This window comes from Mauremys reevesii, linkage group 10 (genome assembly GCF_016161935.1).
Source record: "Mauremys reevesii isolate NIE-2019 linkage group 10, ASM1616193v1, whole genome shotgun sequence".
Classification (NCBI taxonomy): Eukaryota; Metazoa; Chordata; order Testudines; family Geoemydidae; genus Mauremys; species Mauremys reevesii.
This window is the reverse complement of record NC_052632.1, coordinates 56,819,386-56,837,794: the sequence shown is the minus strand read 5'-3', so window position 1 is coordinate 56,837,794 and position 18,409 is coordinate 56,819,386. Positions and strand designations below refer to the sequence as shown.

The 18,409-nt window shown below is 45.0% G+C and overlaps 1 protein-coding gene and 1 long non-coding RNA gene across 22 annotated transcripts in view; one reads left to right on the top strand and one right to left on the bottom strand.

Moving 5' to 3' along the window:
• The window catches only part of RBFOX1 (RNA binding fox-1 homolog 1), a 2,636,561-nt gene that overhangs the window by 2,199,622 nt on the left and 418,530 nt on the right, over window positions 1–18,409 (bottom strand). The window lies entirely within an intron of this gene.
• Window positions 14,180–18,409, top strand: part of LOC120372965 — a 55,422-nt gene continuing 51,192 nt past the window's right edge. For 2 of the 7 annotated variants that reach the window (XR_005585295.1, XR_005585296.1), the window contains exon 1: window positions 14,212–14,275. This is a non-coding gene — a long non-coding RNA (uncharacterized LOC120372965). Of the gene's footprint in view, window positions 14,276–15,426; window positions 15,490–18,409 lie in introns of all 7 variants that reach the window. The other 5 variants (XR_005585299.1, XR_005585297.1, XR_005585298.1 and 2 more) reach the window with 5 other exon arrangements.

The following is an 18,409-nucleotide window of genomic DNA, read 5'->3' as shown; positions in this document are numbered from 1 at the left end:
AAATGATTAAGGTCAATCAAAATGTTTTGTTTCAGTTTCAATTTTTTTTAAGTGGCAATGCATGAAAATTTCAAAATAAGAACTCATTTTAACTAAAGTAACTTGAAACTTTTCATTGAAAATATGTCCAAATGTTTCATGAACAATTCTGTTTTTGATGAATTGGCATTTTTCAGCCGGGGAGGAGGGGGAAGAAGAGCATTTACCAAAAAATTCCCAACCAGTTCTAATCCTGAACACTTATTTTAATTCTTTGCACCAGTTTCCCCAAGGGTAAAATGTGTATTACAACAACTATTTCTTTCTTACATGACAGGTGTGTGATGAAGATTAGTCAAAAGTTTACAGAGCACTTTGAAGATGTAAAATACTGTATAAATGTCAATCACTGTAGTGTATTTGATATGAAAATTACACCTGCTTTTAAAACCTGAAATTAAATTGGACTAGACCAGCTGCAAGAGGGGGACACAGACCTCTGCTCTCCTAATGCAGGGTTACAAAGCCATGGCAAGGACACCTTCAAAATACAGGGCCCAACCCTGTAAGCCTTTAACAACACAAGTAGTTCTTACTAACACAAATATCTCGCTGGTTTTACTGGGATAGCAAAAGTTGGCAGGTAACGACCATAGACATCACAGATTCTAAATTTCTGAATTACCTCATAATTCCTAAAAGGTGATAACCTGCAGCCTTCTTTTATTTTCACTCCACATATTCCCTTCTTTGAAATCTTACCCACTGTTTTAAAAAATGTACTGCAGAAAAATAACTAAATATTGTAAATAAATTCCTCCATGTAACAACGAGTTTATGCCAACTTTTCTGAAAGTCTTGAGGAAAATACAGTTAATGTGTGGGTAAAACCCCATAATTCTCAGACTCAGAACCTTGTATTTAGCATCAGAAACAGGGTACTGCATGTAGTGACCAATGCTGGGCAAACCCTACAAGGCTCACAACATCAATTATGACCAAATAAGACCCCAAAGGCTTGAATTGCTAAACAAATCCTCATGCAGAATAAAGCAGCCTCTTTTTCCAGGCATTTGACACTTCCCTCTTTTCGTCTAATCTAGAATCAGGAATTGAAGAGCGATGCAGAAACTACAAATAGTGAGGAAAGTAACCATTTTTTTAAAGGTTTGGAAAAGGTTGGGTTCAGGCTCTATTTTAATTCTGAGCATAGATTCTGGTTGGTTTTGATTTGAAATCAGAGTTGATTTGCCCATGCTTACTTGGGATTCAGTGGTTTCAAGACCATTCTAGAATGCTGCCTCCCGCTCCCCATCCCCTGCTGATTTTAGTTTTGCATTTGCTTGTTGTTTAAAGGTTAATGGGTTCCTGTAACCACTGAAACACACAAAAATAGATTCTACTTAGGCTGTATTAGAGTTTCAGCAACTTATTAAAAACCGAGATAAAGGTTACTTTCAAATCACTTTATAGATTTTAAAGACTTTTGCAGGCTCTATTTTCCTCCGCATATAGATTGCATCAGCTATGGACAGCATACACCTGCATTCCAAATGCTGTAATTTCAGAACACTTCACTCCAAGGAGATTTGAAGCAGTTTCTCTGTTGGCTGAGGAGGTTCAGAATGTACCCTGATGGCCTCTCTCAGGATGAAATAAGTGATTGAGAGTGGATGTAAAACAAAAAACTATAACGAGCACAATCACTTAAAACATTTTCCCATTAATTTACTGAAAACTTGGAGTAGTGCATAGTATGCTAGCTATGTAGGCATTACCCAATTAGCTTTTGTCTCTCCCTCCCCTGGGTTACTTACATCCTTCTACCTCCCCAAGCTGCATATTTCAGTAAGATAATGCTCATTTTAGTAGAATTATTTCTGCAGTGATCCACTTCCCTAGAGAAATCATAAAATGGGCTTACAAGAATGAGAACACAAAAAGCATTAATTAAGAGATGTCAAAAGATCAAGGAGACAATCTGGACTTAATACACTAAAATGATGCATTTTAAATTACTTGGGTTCTGCACTTAAAATACAATAACCTTCAGAGAAACACTTACAGAAGCTTCATACCTAAGTCACATCGGGCTGATTCTTGCCATTCATGCAGGCATATCTCTTATTAATACTAATAGTAGCAGTTACATGTACAGGTCATGATTTTGAAAGACAAGTGGATTTAGCCACACAACTACTATTAGATTCAATGCAAGTCATATGGTTTAATTTTAGAGCTGGTTAGAAAAATTCCAACAAAACATTTTTTCATTAGAATTGAACTCTTTCGTGGAGATAGTTCAATTTTGAAAAACTGCAGATGCAACGCTGGTGGAGTCTGACAGAACTCTGCTTGACAGCCAGGTTTCAAAACCTTTCTGGATTGCTGCCAGCTTGCCTGGTCAGCTCCTCAACAGTCAATTTATCCAACTGCTTCAGAGTCTGAGACCCCAGTGCCTCCAGGATCTGAGATTCTGGGGCAGCCCACCAGGTAGGATTGCCAATTTTAGTTGTACATATTCCTGGAGGTTTAATCACATAACAATGTTTAATTAAAGATTAATCTTTAATTCCTGGATACTCCAGAACAATCCTGGAGGACTGGCAATCCTGGTGGCACCAGGAATTCCAGGATCTGCAGCTCCATTCCCTTTCATGCCGAATTTTTTAATTTAGAGGTTTTGTGTCAATCAAACTGAAAACAAATTTCAAAATCCCCCAGAAAATGGAATTACCTTTCTGCACACAGCCCTATTAAATCTTGTATTTGGCTTTAGAAATATCAACCATGGAGTCCACACATTTATGTTTTACTAACTTTCATGCTTTGGTTACACTTAATAATACAGTGATATTATGTAGTTATGCTTTTTGATAACTGCAGTTGTAATAGAGAGAGAGAGAGCGAGCGAGCCTGGAGGACTGGGCCTGGTACAAGGCTGAACCAAAGGCTGTGAACACAAGTAGGCCTGGCCTAGGGTTGCCAATTTTCTAATCACACAAAACCGAACAACCTAGCCCCGCCCCTTCCCTGAGGCCGTGCCCCCGGCTTACTACATTCCCCCTCCCTTGCTGGCTTGTTTGCCCCCCTCCTCACTCACTTTCAGGCAACTGGGGTGCAGGAGGGGGTGAGGGCTCCAGGAGGGGGTGAGGGCTCCAGGGTGGGGACAGAAATGAGGGGTTCAGGATGCGGGAGGGGGATCTGAGCTGGGGCAGGGAATTGGCGTTTGGAGGGGGTGAGGGCTCTGGCTGGGCCTGGAGATGAGGGGTTTGGGGTACAGAAGGGGGCTCCAGGCTGGGGGGTGAGGCTGAGGGATTTGGAATGTGGAAAGGGGCTGTGCGTTGAGCCAAGGGACTGGGGGTGCGGGCTCTGGGGTGTGGCTGGAGATGAGGGGTTTGGGGTGCAGGAGGGGGATCCAGGCTGGGGTGTGTGGCCGAACGATTCTGTGTGTGGGAGGGATATCAGGGCTGGGGTAGGGTGTTGGGGTGCAAGGAGGTGAGGACTCTGCCTGGGAATATGGGCTCTGGGCTGGGACCGGGGGATGAGGGTTTTGGGGTGCAGGAGTGGGCTCTGGGTTTGGGGGGGCTCAAGGCTGTGACAGGAGGTTGGGGCTCAGGGTTGGGGCACAGGCTTACCTCAAGTGGTTCCCAGTCAGTGGGGCTAAGGCAGGTTCCCTACTTGTCCTGGCACTGCACTGTGCCCCGGAAGCTCCGGCTCCTAGGCGGGGGAGAGGGGGATGGGACAGGAGGCTCCGCGCTGCTCATGCCCACAGGCACCACCCTCCCAGCTCCCGTTGGCCATGTTTCCCAGCCAATGGAAGTGCAGAGCCTGTGCTCAGGGCAGGGGCAGTGTGCAGAGCCCCATGGCCCCCCTGCCTAGGAGCTGGACCTGCTGGCTGCTACCAGGGTGCACTGCGGTGACAGGGCATGTAGGGCCTAGCTTGCCTTAGACACGCAGCACTGCCAACTGGACTTTTAACAGCCCAGCAGTGCTGACCAGAGCCGCCAGCGTCCCTTTTTGAGTCGGCGTTCCAGTCAAAAACCAGACACCTGGCAACCCTAACCTGGCCTTGGCAAAATAATAAAACACTAGATATTTATGTAAATACATTTCAGAAGGATAGTACAGATACACCCTAATCTAGTATAAGATAAAATGGTTTGACAGAATAATGAGTAGGAATGTTTTGTCTGAGATATCAGGAACAAGGGGAGGTAACAAATAGATGTCATGAAACGCATAAACAAATGGTATGAACAACTTACATACCACCTTGTCTTAGTCTATAAATGTTGGGGTACCTCGCCTTAACCCTTTGTGTGGCCAAGGGGACAGCAGAGACTCCCACTGCTGAGACATTCCTTGCTGCTGGGCACTCATGTGTTAACGTATCTGTAACTTCAGACTTCCTCCCTCTACTACGCTGCACTGAGGGTTCCTGCTTTGTAGACTCATCTGTCCTAAATCACATCTCACTCTCTCAACCTATGGGCCATTGCCACCTGCCTTATATCCAGATGGATTACCAAGACAGCCATATCACTGAGTCAACAGACTCAAACCTTTCCCTGCTGGAAAAATGCCTGGTAACAGGGATGAGGGTGGGGTGTTATTAAGACAAACACATCCAACCTGTTACATCCTAAACAGCAAGAGAACATCCCCAGCCATACCCTTACCTTAATTTCACAGGTATATGTTGTATAGCTAGCTAATTTAGTGCTCAACTGATAGTCAGGTCTGAATAATCCATAATCTATGTAATCTAAAGATGAGAAAGTGCAAAATAATCTACATTATAATATGTTGTCTTACTGCAGTAACCACACATCCAAGCAAGAAGTGTCTGCTTTTCATTAGCTTTGTTTATTCTCCACTCCAAACTTGGTTTTTTCAAAGTTAGTTCAGATGGTCATTCAAACTAGGAATTCCCATCCCATTAAACTACACATCTCTTCTACATCATTTTAAAAGCGTGTATATGACTTCTGACCTACATTTTACTTTGTGATGGACAAGTATCAAAACATTTCGATATCCAAACATCCTTATATCTGTATGGTTTTCCAAATCACTTTGCTTTGCAAGTCTTTGTGTTGTTTCATCTGGACGTGTTTTCAAGTCATAGCCAAGATTTTTCAATCCCAACACTTTCAAGATATGTTGGAAGCTCTATTTTTCTTTCCCCACCAAACAAGTAAATGTAGCAGGGAAATGTACCTGAAAGTTAAATGCATAATAATTATATAATGGGGTGTGTGTGTGTGTTTATATAATGTTTACAATTAAAATTCCATGATTTTTTAATTTGACTCAAACTTTTTCACGCATTCATCCACTCCTAGCCCTAATCTCCCACCTATGGCAAAATGGACACCCTTTACATTTTTTCCATTTAGTAGCACAGTCTGTCTGTCTTTACAAACAACTTTGAGAATGCCCTACAACCTGGATACTGCGTTGGCAGTTAAAATATTAGCAGTCATCATTTTGCTGAACATCAGCAACTTTTTCCCTCACAAAGTCTCATAACTCTTTAAAACTCAAAGTTTGACTTCATGAACAATTCTCAAATGGGAGCCAGTTCCTTGCTCAGCAAGTGTTGCCAACTTCTAATTATATATAGTTCAGGGGGAAAAAATAAAGTAGTTATCTTTGACACCTCATGAAAAATGAGCTATTAAGATAAACTGTCTCACATAACAAGTCACCTCTAATTTGGGAAACAATCTCGGTCTTGCACGAATGAGTGGAGTAATTACATTAGGTATTTTGCCTAACCTACAAGAGGCTGTACAGTCTTGAGGTGTAGCAGAACAGGGCAGAATCCTTGTTCCTCTAATGTTGTTACATACTATACATCTTAGACAGTATATACATAAATGATTAAATATGGCGATCAGAGCTATCCCTTGGATATGGTGAATCAGGGCAACCATCCCAGTCCCTGCACTTTGGGAGGCCCCACACTTCAATAAAATCATGAGGAGGAGGATGGGAAGATGAGCCAGCGAAGAGGGAGGCAAGCAGCAGGTGGGGGGAGGCAAGGAGGAGCCCCCCCCTACCAGAACCTCCCCCTCCCCCCAGTGGGCCCAGCTGATCAGCGCCTCTCCCTCCCTCTTAGCACCTACTGCCTATCACATGTTTCGCAGTGTCAGGAGGCGCTGGGGGGGGATAGGAGCAAGGGCACAGCACACTCGGGGGAGGTGGTGGAACTGGGCGGGGAGGGAAGAGGAAGGGCGGGGGTGGGAAGAAGCAGAGTGGGGGTGCAGCCTTGGGAGAAGGGGTGGAGCGGGGGGAAGGGCCTGGGCAGAGCTGGAGAGAGCATCCCCCAGCAGATTAGAAACTCAGCGCCTATGTCCTGGGTCCCGCATTCTGTTAGGGATAGCCCTGATGATGATACCAGCCTCTTTGAAGAGGAGGAATAGTTTAATGAATCATAAAAGGTCTTTTGCACAAGAGAGGACATCCCTGTGATCCACAGTTTTAAAGAGTAGATGCTGTTTGCACCAGGGATGTGCTTGGAACTCATTTTGAGTGAACACAAATAGTGGTGCTAGTCTGAATGGGGAAACTTGGACCGAAGGCAGATTGGAAAAGATATGTGCTGATAGAATTGGTACTGGTGTCAAAAAATAAGACTTCCAGTCTTGTCCACAAGACCTATGTTACAAAAATAAATCAACTAACAGCTAGCTCCACAACCACCGAACAAGCCTGACCCTCAACATAACTGACTGCCAGAGACCTCAGTCTCCATCAAATGCCTTCCCCCAATAATATATGGATATCTAGATCAGTATTGCCAACATCATGTGTTCAAAATTATGTGTCAGCATGACATACTCTCAGTACAATCTAGACTAGTGAGTAGCTATGTCACCCCTGCCCTCTAATGTGGGATGCCCTTTACGCTGTTTTGCCATTGTTTCTTCCACTCCTGGACTGCTCACAGACAGCTTCTGGCATGCAAGTCTCTCCCAACTATGTCTGTGTGCACTTGCAAACTGCTAGTAACACTCAGGCTTTCATTAGCCTGAACTACACTGTAAGGTGATCCCAACACTCCCAATCCCAGCCTTCTTCCAGAAATGTGTGTCTTGTACTGCCCAGCCCTGTCCTGGACAATACAAGCTCATAAAGTCCAGCATTTTATTAATAGAAATGATAGGCACACATCCTGTTATTCCAACTGAAGTTTCCTAAACACTTCAATTCAAACACACTGGATTAGATATAACAGTAAAAGAACTTTATTAACTACAAAGAGATATTTTAAGTGAATACAAGTAATAAGGCATAAAAGTCAGAATTTCTTACAAGAAAAATAAAGGTAAAACACAACTAATGCCTAACTTAACTAACTAGGGTAAATTCAAAGCAAAGTTTCTCTTGCCACATGTTTCAGTAGTTTTACTGGCTGAACTTCTCTCATTCAGGGTCCCCCTTACCCCGTTCAATGCTGCTTATTTTGTTCTTCAAGTGTCTTGAATGCTATGGATTACCAAGAGAGAAAGCGAGGCAGGGGGAGGAATCATTTGGGGTGTCTGCCCTTCCTTTTTATAGTCTTCTCCCTCTTTTGAGAAGCATCTCCAGCTGGGAACATGGCAACAGGCACACTGTGTGGATGGGAACTCGATATTGTTTCTCTGCTAAGATATAAATTTTTCACCTATGTCCCATTTCCTGCCAAAGGATAGCTGTGATGAAGTGGGAATGTTCTTAATGTTTTCTCTGAATACTGTGTGGGTGTCTCAGTTTCCCCTATGCATTTCTTAAGTATCTAGGCGATGGGATAAGGGTGTGCGATTGTTGCAGAGCCCTAGAGGGCAAGGGTGTGCAAGGGTCTGCACAGAGAATGGCCAACACCCTGTCTCCTGATAATTGATGGCCTGGGCCCCTCCCCTGCAAAGGTGCCAACTGAAGGTGTTGGAGAACAAAAAGATCAGGTGGCCTCCTAGTCCGGGAAAGAGACATAGGTGAGAGGAGAGGCTGAAGAGTGTCAGTTTGGAGCTGGCTGGGAAAATGGAGGGGAGCCCAGATAGGGCTCCCTGCCTTTCCCCCCCCCACACAAGATTGACCTGGGGGGGTCCTGTTGTCTGTACCTGCAAGACCTGTCTTGGACTGTGTTCCTGTCATCTAAATAAACCTAAATAAACTCCACAGGAAGCCGAGGGTGCAGAGTCTTGTCTCCCCCAACTCCATGACAATAGCCACTTAAAGTCAAATGGGCCATCAACTGCTTTTTACATGTGACTGTAGTGTCAGCTTGCCCTTTGTCTGGGAGGGGCTGGTTTGACCACTCCCTAGACTTGGATCATGTTTTTGTAACACCATACAGTGGAATCTTACAACTTTAACAATATTGCCACATATATTTTACCAGGACAATAATGATCACCAAATTATGAGTTTTCAAATGAGCACTCAAAGACATAAGATTCTTACAATGGGGTGCAATGTGCAAATACAGGCTTACAGTTGGTCACAGTCAGGCTCCAAAATATCATGAAGTGGTTTTTAAAACCATGAGATTTAAAGGGTATTTTTTTTTATCCTTTAGGAGTCACATTTTCAAGCTTTTCTCCATAACTGTGAGGGCTAGAATTTTTTTTTAAGCCCAAAGCTGAGCTTCTCACATAAAATGACTCCTGGATCCTGGAATTTAAAATCAACATCAAATGTTGTAAGAGTAGTTAATGTCAACAGATGTATCTTACACTATACCCTGAAGGTCAAAGGACCTTGGCTATTGTAGACTAAAGTTTGAGGGAGGGGGAAAAGAGCATTATCTATCAGATAAAAATAATCCATGCCTTTTACTGTAAATCAGCATTGGCCTGCTAAACCCAGGGTTGTGAGTTCAATCCTTGAGAGAGCCATTTGGGGATTTAGTTGGGGGTTGGTCCTGCTTTGAGCAGGGGGTTGGACTAGATGACCTCCTGAGGTCCCTTCCAACCCTGATATTCTGTGATTCTATGACTTCTCTAAAAAAAAAAGGTCACCATTCACCAAGCTTAATAGTGTGGAATGAAATACTTTTGACAAATTAAACAGTCCAGGTTTCAATCAAACTTACCATCATTTGGGGTGTTAGTCCATTTTTATGAGATGTAGACCAAAATGGATGTTTAGCATCTAAGCCAACACCAATACTTACTGATGCACAGTAGCAACTGGACTTTCATACAAACTCAGCCACAGAAAGTGCCAAGCATTATGGATCCCATCCAGTGCCCACTGAAGTCAAAGGAATGAAAATCCCCATAGGAGTCAAAAGGCATTGGATCCAGCCCTATATTAAAATCAGCAACACGTAAAAGCCATTTTTTCCTAAAAATGGTTTGAGGTATTTAAAAATTCTGGCTAATATACATGTATGTCCCCTTTTGAAATTCTCTGTTTCAGTATTAAACACTAGTAGCCTGATATGCTACTACTAATTACAAAAAAGCAGTCTGTAGAGTTTAATAGCTTGTAAAATGTTGTCTCAAAAAAACAAAACAAAAAAGAAAACCAACACACAGAAACCATCTGAGCAATTCTTCCCGTCAGAACAGCAGAAAATAAACTTGTCATGCAGCAAGTCATTGCACTACATGAACACTAATCACTAAGACTTTAAATAAGGATTAAGAGCTTGTTTTTCATGTCATTTACTTTTCCTCTTCTTTCTCTAACTCAAAACGTTTAGTGGAATGTTCTGAGAGAAATTGCTGAACATGGCAATCTCATTTAAAACAATGTAAGGCAAATACTCTTCTACTTCAAGTCAGATAAAGGAAATGAGTTAACGTTCATTAAGCCAAGGGGACAGACGGAGAGTGACAAAATTACTGCCACCTGGCAGAAGAAACCTGATTTGAGGATATGTCTGAACACAAACATGTTTAAGAGCTGCACTGATCAGCTTTCGTTTCAGTACCTCATGCTCTGTTCAGGTTTCATTTTACATAAGCATCATGCAACTGACAAACAATACTGGAGATTAACTTGTATTTGAATTCTTCTGAACTGTCACTAATTATACCATAGTAGTCTATCCCAGTGGTAAGTCCATTGGGAAGTGTGTGTGTGTGTGTGTGTGTGTGTGTGTCTAAAAATCTGTCACACACACAGACAGACCTCTTCTTAATGAAGAATCAGGTGATTTTCTGCAGGATCTACTGATGGCAGCTCTACCACAACCCACTATTTTCCATTCCATTGGAAGTGGTGACTATGATCACCTTATTCCACAGCAGAAGGCAACACCAAATTAACAAGGAGAAGTGTGATTTATTTTATTTGTTTATGGTTAGGATCATGCATATTACCACAATTATACATTATTTAAAGGCTCTGTTTGGAAAAGCACAAACAGTTGGAAGCTTATCTGACATGTTGTAGGTTGGAAAATTTATGAGGACTAGTTCTTAATACATTTCCATTATTTCCCTTTTTACAACTGGTCAGAAATATAATGGAAATAAAATGTATACAGTGTTTTTATTATTTCCTCTCCCAGCTACAACAGCAACTCAGACACACAGAGGATTCCCAATTGACTGACATCCACATTACAAAAATTACCACTACAACTAGAATTCTTCTTGGCAGATTCACTGGGCACTTGAAAAACTGAATCTATCTTAGGTTCTTATTATGGCCCGTATCTGAGTGCATCTCAGTCTTTAATACAATGATCTGCACAATACCCAGTTAATAAGAACAGCCGTACCGGGTCAGGTCCATCTAGCCCAGTATCTGTCTACCAACAGTGGCCAATGCCAGGTGCCCCAGAGGGAATGAACCTAAGAGGCAATGATCAAGTGATCTCTCTCCTGCCATCCATCTCCATCCTCTGACGAACAGAGGCTAGGGACACCATTCCTTACCCATCCTGGCTAATAGCCATTTATGGACTTAACCACCATGAATTTATCCAGTTCTCTTTTAAACGCTGTTATAGTCCTAGCCTTCACAACCTCCTCAGGTAAGGAGTTCCACAAGTTGACTGTGCGCTGCGTGAAGAAGAACTTCCTTTTATTTGTTTTAAACCTGCTGCCTATTAATTTCATTTGGTGACCCCTAGTTCTTGTATTATGGGAATAAGTAAATAACTTTTCCTTATCCACTTTCTCCACATCACTCATGATTTTATATACCTCTATCATATCCCCCCTTAGTCTCCTCTTTTCCAAGCTGAAGAGTCCTAGCCTCTTTAATCTTTCCTCATATGGGACCCTCTCCAAACCCCTAATCATTTTAGTTGCCCTTTTCTGAACCTTTTCTAGTGTCAGTATATCTTTTTTGAGGTGAGGAGACTACATCTGTACACAGTATTCGAGATGTGGGCATACCATGGATTTATATAAGGGCAATAATATATCCTCAGTCTTATTCTCTATCCCCTTTTTAATGATTCCTAACATCGTTTGCTTTTTTGACCGCCTCTGCACACTGCGTGGACATCTTCAGAGAACTATCCACAATGACTCCAAAATCTTTTTCCTGACTCTTTGTAGCTAAATTAGCTCCCATCATATTGTAGTTGAGGTAAGATATGCCAGAGGCCTATCTGGACCCCAGCAAATGGGAACTCAGCCCAAGGAGCCAAGAGAACATGCCTGATCATATTCTGAGCATCTACACAATTTATTGTGAGTGGCATCTCATGAGGGCGGAACCTTTTTTGTGGGTGAAGCTTGGAAGAGTACCACCACCTTTTTGCCCCTCCACCCCGATCTGACCCCTAGCTAAGCAATTTGCCCAAGGACATAAAATGTTTATGGCAGAACAAGGACTTGAACCTGGGTCTACTAATTCCCAGGCTGGTGCAATATCTACTGGATCACCCTTCCTCTCTGGGCTACCAGTGTTCCTCAACATTTTTTATATGAGGGACCAGCTTGCTGTCTTCCTAAACTGCATCAGGGAGATCTGAGGGACCAGTGCCGGTCCACAGACCAGTTATTGAGAAACACTGGGGTAGAGGAGGGGTTCTCAACCTTTTTCTTTCTGAGGCCCCACCAACATGCTATAAAAATTCCATGGCCCACCTGTGTCACAACTGTTTTTCTGAATATAAACCCAGAGTCTGTGTTAGGGAGGAGCAAGCAGGGCAAATACCTGGGGCCCCACGAAGCTAAGTTGCTCAGGTTTGGCTTCAGTCCCAGGTGGCGGGGCTCGTGGCCCCAGAAAGTCTAATGCCAGCCCTTCTTAGAAAACCACCTGATGCCTGCTCGCAGACCGCCAGGGGGCCCCACACCCCTTGGCTGAAAACCACTGGTCTTGACTACTCCTCTTTCAGCTGTTGAGATGGTCCTGCTAAATCAGGGTTGCGACAGACTGTGTGTGAGGGTGTTTGAGAGGGACATGAACAGGGTAGGGCTTATGTATGGGGTGAGGGGGTTTTCTGTGGACAAAGATGCTATTTGATATTAAATTTTATGCCCCAAAGTACCTGGAATTTGTATGACAGCTTCCTGTACTAGAGAGATAAAGTGGGTGAGGTAGAGGCATAAATAGTCAGCACATATTGTAAGGGACCATTCAAGGTAGAGTGACCCATTAACATCTCTTCAGTCATAGGACAAAACAGAGTGGGTTAGTGCCTATAAATTTATGTTAAACGGTCTGTTCCACTTTGCATTTTGCTGGGACACCGGGAGTAGCCTTCTGAGACCTGAAGAAGAGCTCCAGGGCTCTCAAAAGCTTGTCTCTCTCATCAACAGAAATTGGTCCAATAAAAAATATTACCTGACCCATCTTGTTTCTCTAATATCCTGGGACTGACACGGCTACAAATACACTGCATAGCTTCCTGTACTATTATATTTAACTCCCTCCATCAAAAGATGTTAACATACTTCACAAACGTTCATGAATTAAGCATCAACTCCTCTGTGAAGTAAGTCATCACCATCTCATTTACATAGATGCAGAAACTCAGGCACAGACTGGTCCAGTGACATGCCAAAGGTCAAAGAGCAAGTCAGTGGCAGAGGTGGGAACAGACCCCATATCTCCACCTTATGTCTCAGCTATTCATGTAGATGCTATAGCAGCTTTATATGGGTGCCTAAATATGAATCAACATGCAATGTAATGATTGCTCAATGAATACATTATTTTCCATGATCATATGAAGCAGGTTAGCTGGTCAAGCAGATTTAATACATAGCACCAGTAGACAGTAAATCTGTCCCTTTATCATGGCTAATCTGTGAGAGGTGCTCATTCAGTGAATACTTTGAACCACACAGTACAGAAATACATTGATGCACAGCAGATTTATTCATTTGAAAAGGTCAGAGGATTATTTTAGCACAGCGTTACTGAAATTTATACACATAGCAGGTGTAAATTCTCCACGTGAACATATCCAAAAGGACTTTATTATACATAGGAGAGAAATGCTCCTGAACAATTTATTCTCTTGCAAGATTTGTTTTCAGATTAAGATTTTAAATGGTCTTCATGAAACCTGGCAAACATACCAATGTGCATGTGCTCTCTCTCCTTTCCAGAGAACTCCAATGTAAATATTAAATAGTACTTCAAATTAAGCTCTGCTCAACTCCCCTGCTGGCTACCTGAATGGTTCCCAACCTTTTCACCCAGTTCATCAAGCTAAGGTCTCAGCTGCATCAGCCAGTGCTTGCATATGCTCATGCAGCTGATCATGCTGCACCAACAACAATACCAATGATTACTGAGCTTGTGTGGCTCCAGTTCCCAGGCTTATGACGGCAAAAATTGGGTCTAGGTTTGAGTTGGGGATTCTGACTCTGTTCTCACTCACAGGGGAATGAGGGAAGGGGCCCATGGTCCAGTAGTGCCATGCCATGGCTACTTTTCCCCCATTCTCCCTGCAAAGCTGCCGCCTTCTTTCTGTTTTCTTTCCCATCTCAGATCTGTTTTCCCTGTGTCTCTTCTCCAGTGGCTGCATCAGCTCCCAATGTCCATTGTCTGTGATCCCTGTCACTCATACAGACAACTTTCCCAGCAACAGTTCAGCAGTGCTCTTCCTACCACTCCCTACCAGCTTCCCCTCCCTCCACAGTAGCCTCCAGTTTCACCCTCTGCTCCAAACAGTTGAGAGGCAGTTGCAGGCAAAGATCCTGGGAGTCAGCTGCTGATTCTGAAAGAGAAAAATAGCTGGGCTATGGGAGGTGCTGAGCCGTTACAGTTAAGAGGAACTCCATTCTGCTGTCACATGGTTCTGGAACACTGGCCAGCTTGGCCGTTCACCACAGTGGGTTTTGAAATCCTGGCACTGTACTGTCGGGCACACACACTGTGACTGCAGGTAACGGTGATACTAGGGATGTTGAGCGCTGGGCTGGGTGACAGGGGGAAAGGATGATGGCAGGCTGCAGGTGTTAGATAGAAATGTTAGAGGGAGGATATCACATAGGGATGCATGGCTGCTAAGGGCTGGCTAACAGGGTGGTCCTACATTCACTTAGCCTGCCAGCCCCAGTACTACCTAACTTCAAGCTCCTTCATGCAGTGCCAGGTTTACAATGGTGCCAGTGGCTCCATGGAGCCGGGCCCATGCTCAGAAGAGGCCTCGGCCTGCTCCGCTTGCACTGCACCCCGAGACCCCGCTCCCTCTCGTCCACCAATTGCTCCTCTTGGCCTGCCTGCCGGCTGGCCGAGAACTCCTCTCCATTCCCTGGCCCCACTCCCCTGCTCCTCTCTGCCCCCTGGCCGGACCCCAGTGCACATCTGGCTCCAGGAAGTCTCTGCTTCCTGCCACCTGTGGGGCCCCACCTGTCTCCCTGGAGCTGAACTGCCTGGGACTGGTGCAGAAGCCTGGCCAGTCTCAGCCAGTTGGGGGGGACACAGTGTGTGTGGGGTGGGAGGGATTAGCCAGGTCCCTCCAGGCAAGTGGGTCTTGAGGGAGCCAGGACAGGCTCTGGTCTGGCTGATTGCGCCACAGTCCCCTCCCAGCAGGGCCGCTGAGTGCGGCCAGGAAGCAGGGCGTGGGGAAGTGGGTCTCTTGGGGGATCTGTGGGGGGTACTGGGCTGTGAGGGGGCAGGGAAGATGTGTGTGTTGGGGCACCAGGGAATGGGGTTCGAGGGCAAGGGGCATGCTGGCAGCACAGGGCTGGGTGAGCCACTGTGCGTCTGGCAAGTGCCAGTTTGTAAACAGTGCCCTCGCACTGGACTGGGTGGAGCAGGGCCACCACTACCATACAATGCCCCATTGCCCCTCACTCTGGGGACTGACCTCCCCACGCCAGATTCCATTGCCTCTCTGGGGGCCCACAAATATGTTTGGGGTCGGGCCCACAAAAGGTTAATCCAGCCCTGCCTTCATGTCTTCTAAATGCTGGGACCTGGTCTACTCACTGCACTCTCCTACATTTCCTTGGGTAATGCCAGATTATTTTACTGACTGTTCTCCTCTATGAATGTTGGCAATGATGGGAGCTGGTTGCTTCTCCTGTACAGCATTCAGCCTTGCAAAACTGACACGAGAATTTGCTAGTCCAGGCACAAAACCTGCCCTATCAGGTAATTACTGATAACAAAATAGAACTAGTGCTATTTTACTTGCTTGCAAACAACCCAAAAACAAAAACATGTAGGCAAGTAGAATTACGCAAGGCTGCAGTATATATATATAGCCTTGATCTTGCAATGTCATGTACATGGCTAGGCCCCTGAACCCAGGGAGATCCATCAAAGTCAACCGAAGTTGGCCCATATAGATACTCCTGCAAGATTGGGGCTTCAGTTTGTAATGTAGTGAATGGGATGCGCTTATTTTATTTTATTCCTCTGAGAGTATTAGAAGCAAAGCAAGGGAGAAAGTACATGTTAAAAACAATGCAAGAAGGGGAAACTTTGAGTGTAAAATAATTTATATTCTTGTTGTCCCCTACGTTGTGATTTCCCAAGGAGTCAAAGGACTTAGTGAATGGGGTTGGGCCCCTAAAACCCTTGGGTCTTGTCTTCATAAACAGCACTATAGTGGCACAGCTGCACCACTGTAGCGCTTTCGTGAAGACACTACTATGCCAACAGGAGAGCTTCTCCCATCAGCGTAGTTAATCCTCTTCCCCGAGAGGCAGTAGCTATGCCACCGGGAGAAACTCTCCCATCAGCATAATGCTGTCTATATGGGGGTTTAGGTCAGCTTAACTATGTCACTCGGGGGGGGGGGTTTATACCCCCAAGTGACATAGTTATACCGATTTAGGTCTGTAGTGTAGACCTGACTTTAGTCTCCTGGGAAAATCCCAGACTTAACCCGTAACTCAATCCAAGCATGCCTTTCCTGTAGCAAGTGAAAAGGCAAAGCATGACATTTGAGGTATTGCCCAAACCAAAGCACAGATTTTCTGAGCCTGTCACTAAAAATAAAATAAATGCCAAATGTACAGCAACAAAAAAGCAGCATGCATCGCCCAGCATACTTGTGAATTACCCTACAATAAGAGACCCATGACCAGAATTCAAGTGCAATGAGCAAGATTTAAAAGTGTCTATATACAAAAATGGATTTTTTCCCCATGTTTTCATGGGGCTGTTATTTAACAAACAGGATGAAACATGTTAAAAAGATGAAAAAAAATCACATCAGCTTGGATTGTGAAATGACTAGTGGTTTTGTATCTACTGCTGTGATTAAATCTTGCCCTAAAAATGAGGCCTTTTCACACTTTATTTTAGTTGTGCCCCTTTCAATGGTCCTCAAGACCAGAGCCAGTGCAACCACTAGGCAAACTAGGCGGTCGCCTAGGGCGCCAAGATTTGACGGCACCAAAAAGCGGTGCCCAAAATGTCTGGGATGCTCACCCGGCCGGCCGGGAAGTGATGTCATTCCTCCTCCAGCCACCGGGGGCGCTGCACTGCTCCCTGCTGCTCTGGCTCTTCCCCAAGGCCCCCGCCCCTGCCCCGCCCCACCCCTATTCCCCTGAGCTCTGCAGCAGGGCCGGGCCTGCACTCGCCAGCAGCAGGAAGTGCAAAGACCCGGCCCCAGCCGCACCAGGGGTGGTTCCCCCCTGCCCTCCAAGCCAGCCCCGACCCCCTGGAGGCCTGGGGTCCCCCCGCTCCCGCCCCCCCATGGAAGCCTGCCCCCCCCACCCCTCCAGAGGCCTGGGGCACCACACCCCCTCCCCCCTGCGGGGGGGCTGCGTAGGGCCCAGAATATCTAGGGACAGCCCTGGTACCTGCCACCCTGCCTGCAGCCAGCCCTTGCTGCACCCCCTGCCCTGCCTGCAGCCAGCCCCACACCACCTAGCTCCAGCCAGCCCCTGCCACACCCCCATCCCCAGCCAACCCCACACCCCATCTCCAACCAGCTCCACATCCCCTGCCCTGCCCGAAGCCAGCCAGCCCCACACCCCGTCTCCAGCCAGCCCCTGCTGCACCCCCTGCCCGAAGCCAGCCAGCCCTGCACTCCCCCGTCTCCTGCCAACCCCTACCATACCTCTGTGCCCAAAGCCGACTAGCTCCACACCCCGTCTCCATCCAACCCCTGCCGCACCTCCATGCCCAAAGCCAGCCAGCCCCACACCCTGTCAGGTTATTCATTTATTTTCATTAAATATGTAGACTAAATAATGAAATTAATAAATTTTCAAGCCGAATGTGTATTAATTCTAATGAACAATGCCACATTATGAAATATTCATTTTTGAAAGTTTATAATAAGCAATGCTCCGGGGGAAGGGGTGGGGACAGGGGGGCGCAAGGTGGAAGTTTCACCTAGGGCGAAAATATCCTTGCACTGGTCCTGCTCAAGACAAACACGAATACCCCAAATGCTTATCTTCTGTAATTAAGGTTGAATATATGTAATTTGCATTTAGTAAATGCTGAATGTGTCTAGGTTATTTATGTTCTACATTTGAAATGTGACCTCTCTTTCGGTCATTAGGGAAGGGGGGGGAAATGCATTATGCTAACAATGATATTGTGAGTGGCTATTGTCTTGAGTGGGGTTTTGATTCTTGCTGTTATAATGTAACTATATCGTATCAGTGGTTCTTAATCTTTTCCACGCCATGACCCAAAGTTACAACTAAAAAGTGTTTCAGGGTCCCCCTCCTACCTAACTACAAAGAGAAAGAGGATGGTTGCAACCCCCAGAACATGTTTGTGATCCTCAGGTTGAGAACGTGTGCATTAAATCTGAACTAACTCATTTGTACTGTCTATGATGAATACAAGAGAAGACAGGAACAAGTATGAACAAGTAAACATAGCAACAGGGCTGGGCAGTTAGGCTACTGACTGCTCCATGGACTATTGTACACAGAGCCTCTGGCAAATACATATGAAATAAAGAGCCCAGGTGAGGAATAAGATTGTTGAGGAATTAATAGACTGGAAATTGAGATGGGAAGCTAGAAACCATAGCTGAAGAACAAAGCAAGTGTCAGAGGGTTTTCAGCCCCAGGGGAAACCGCTGATTGCTTTGAGTGGT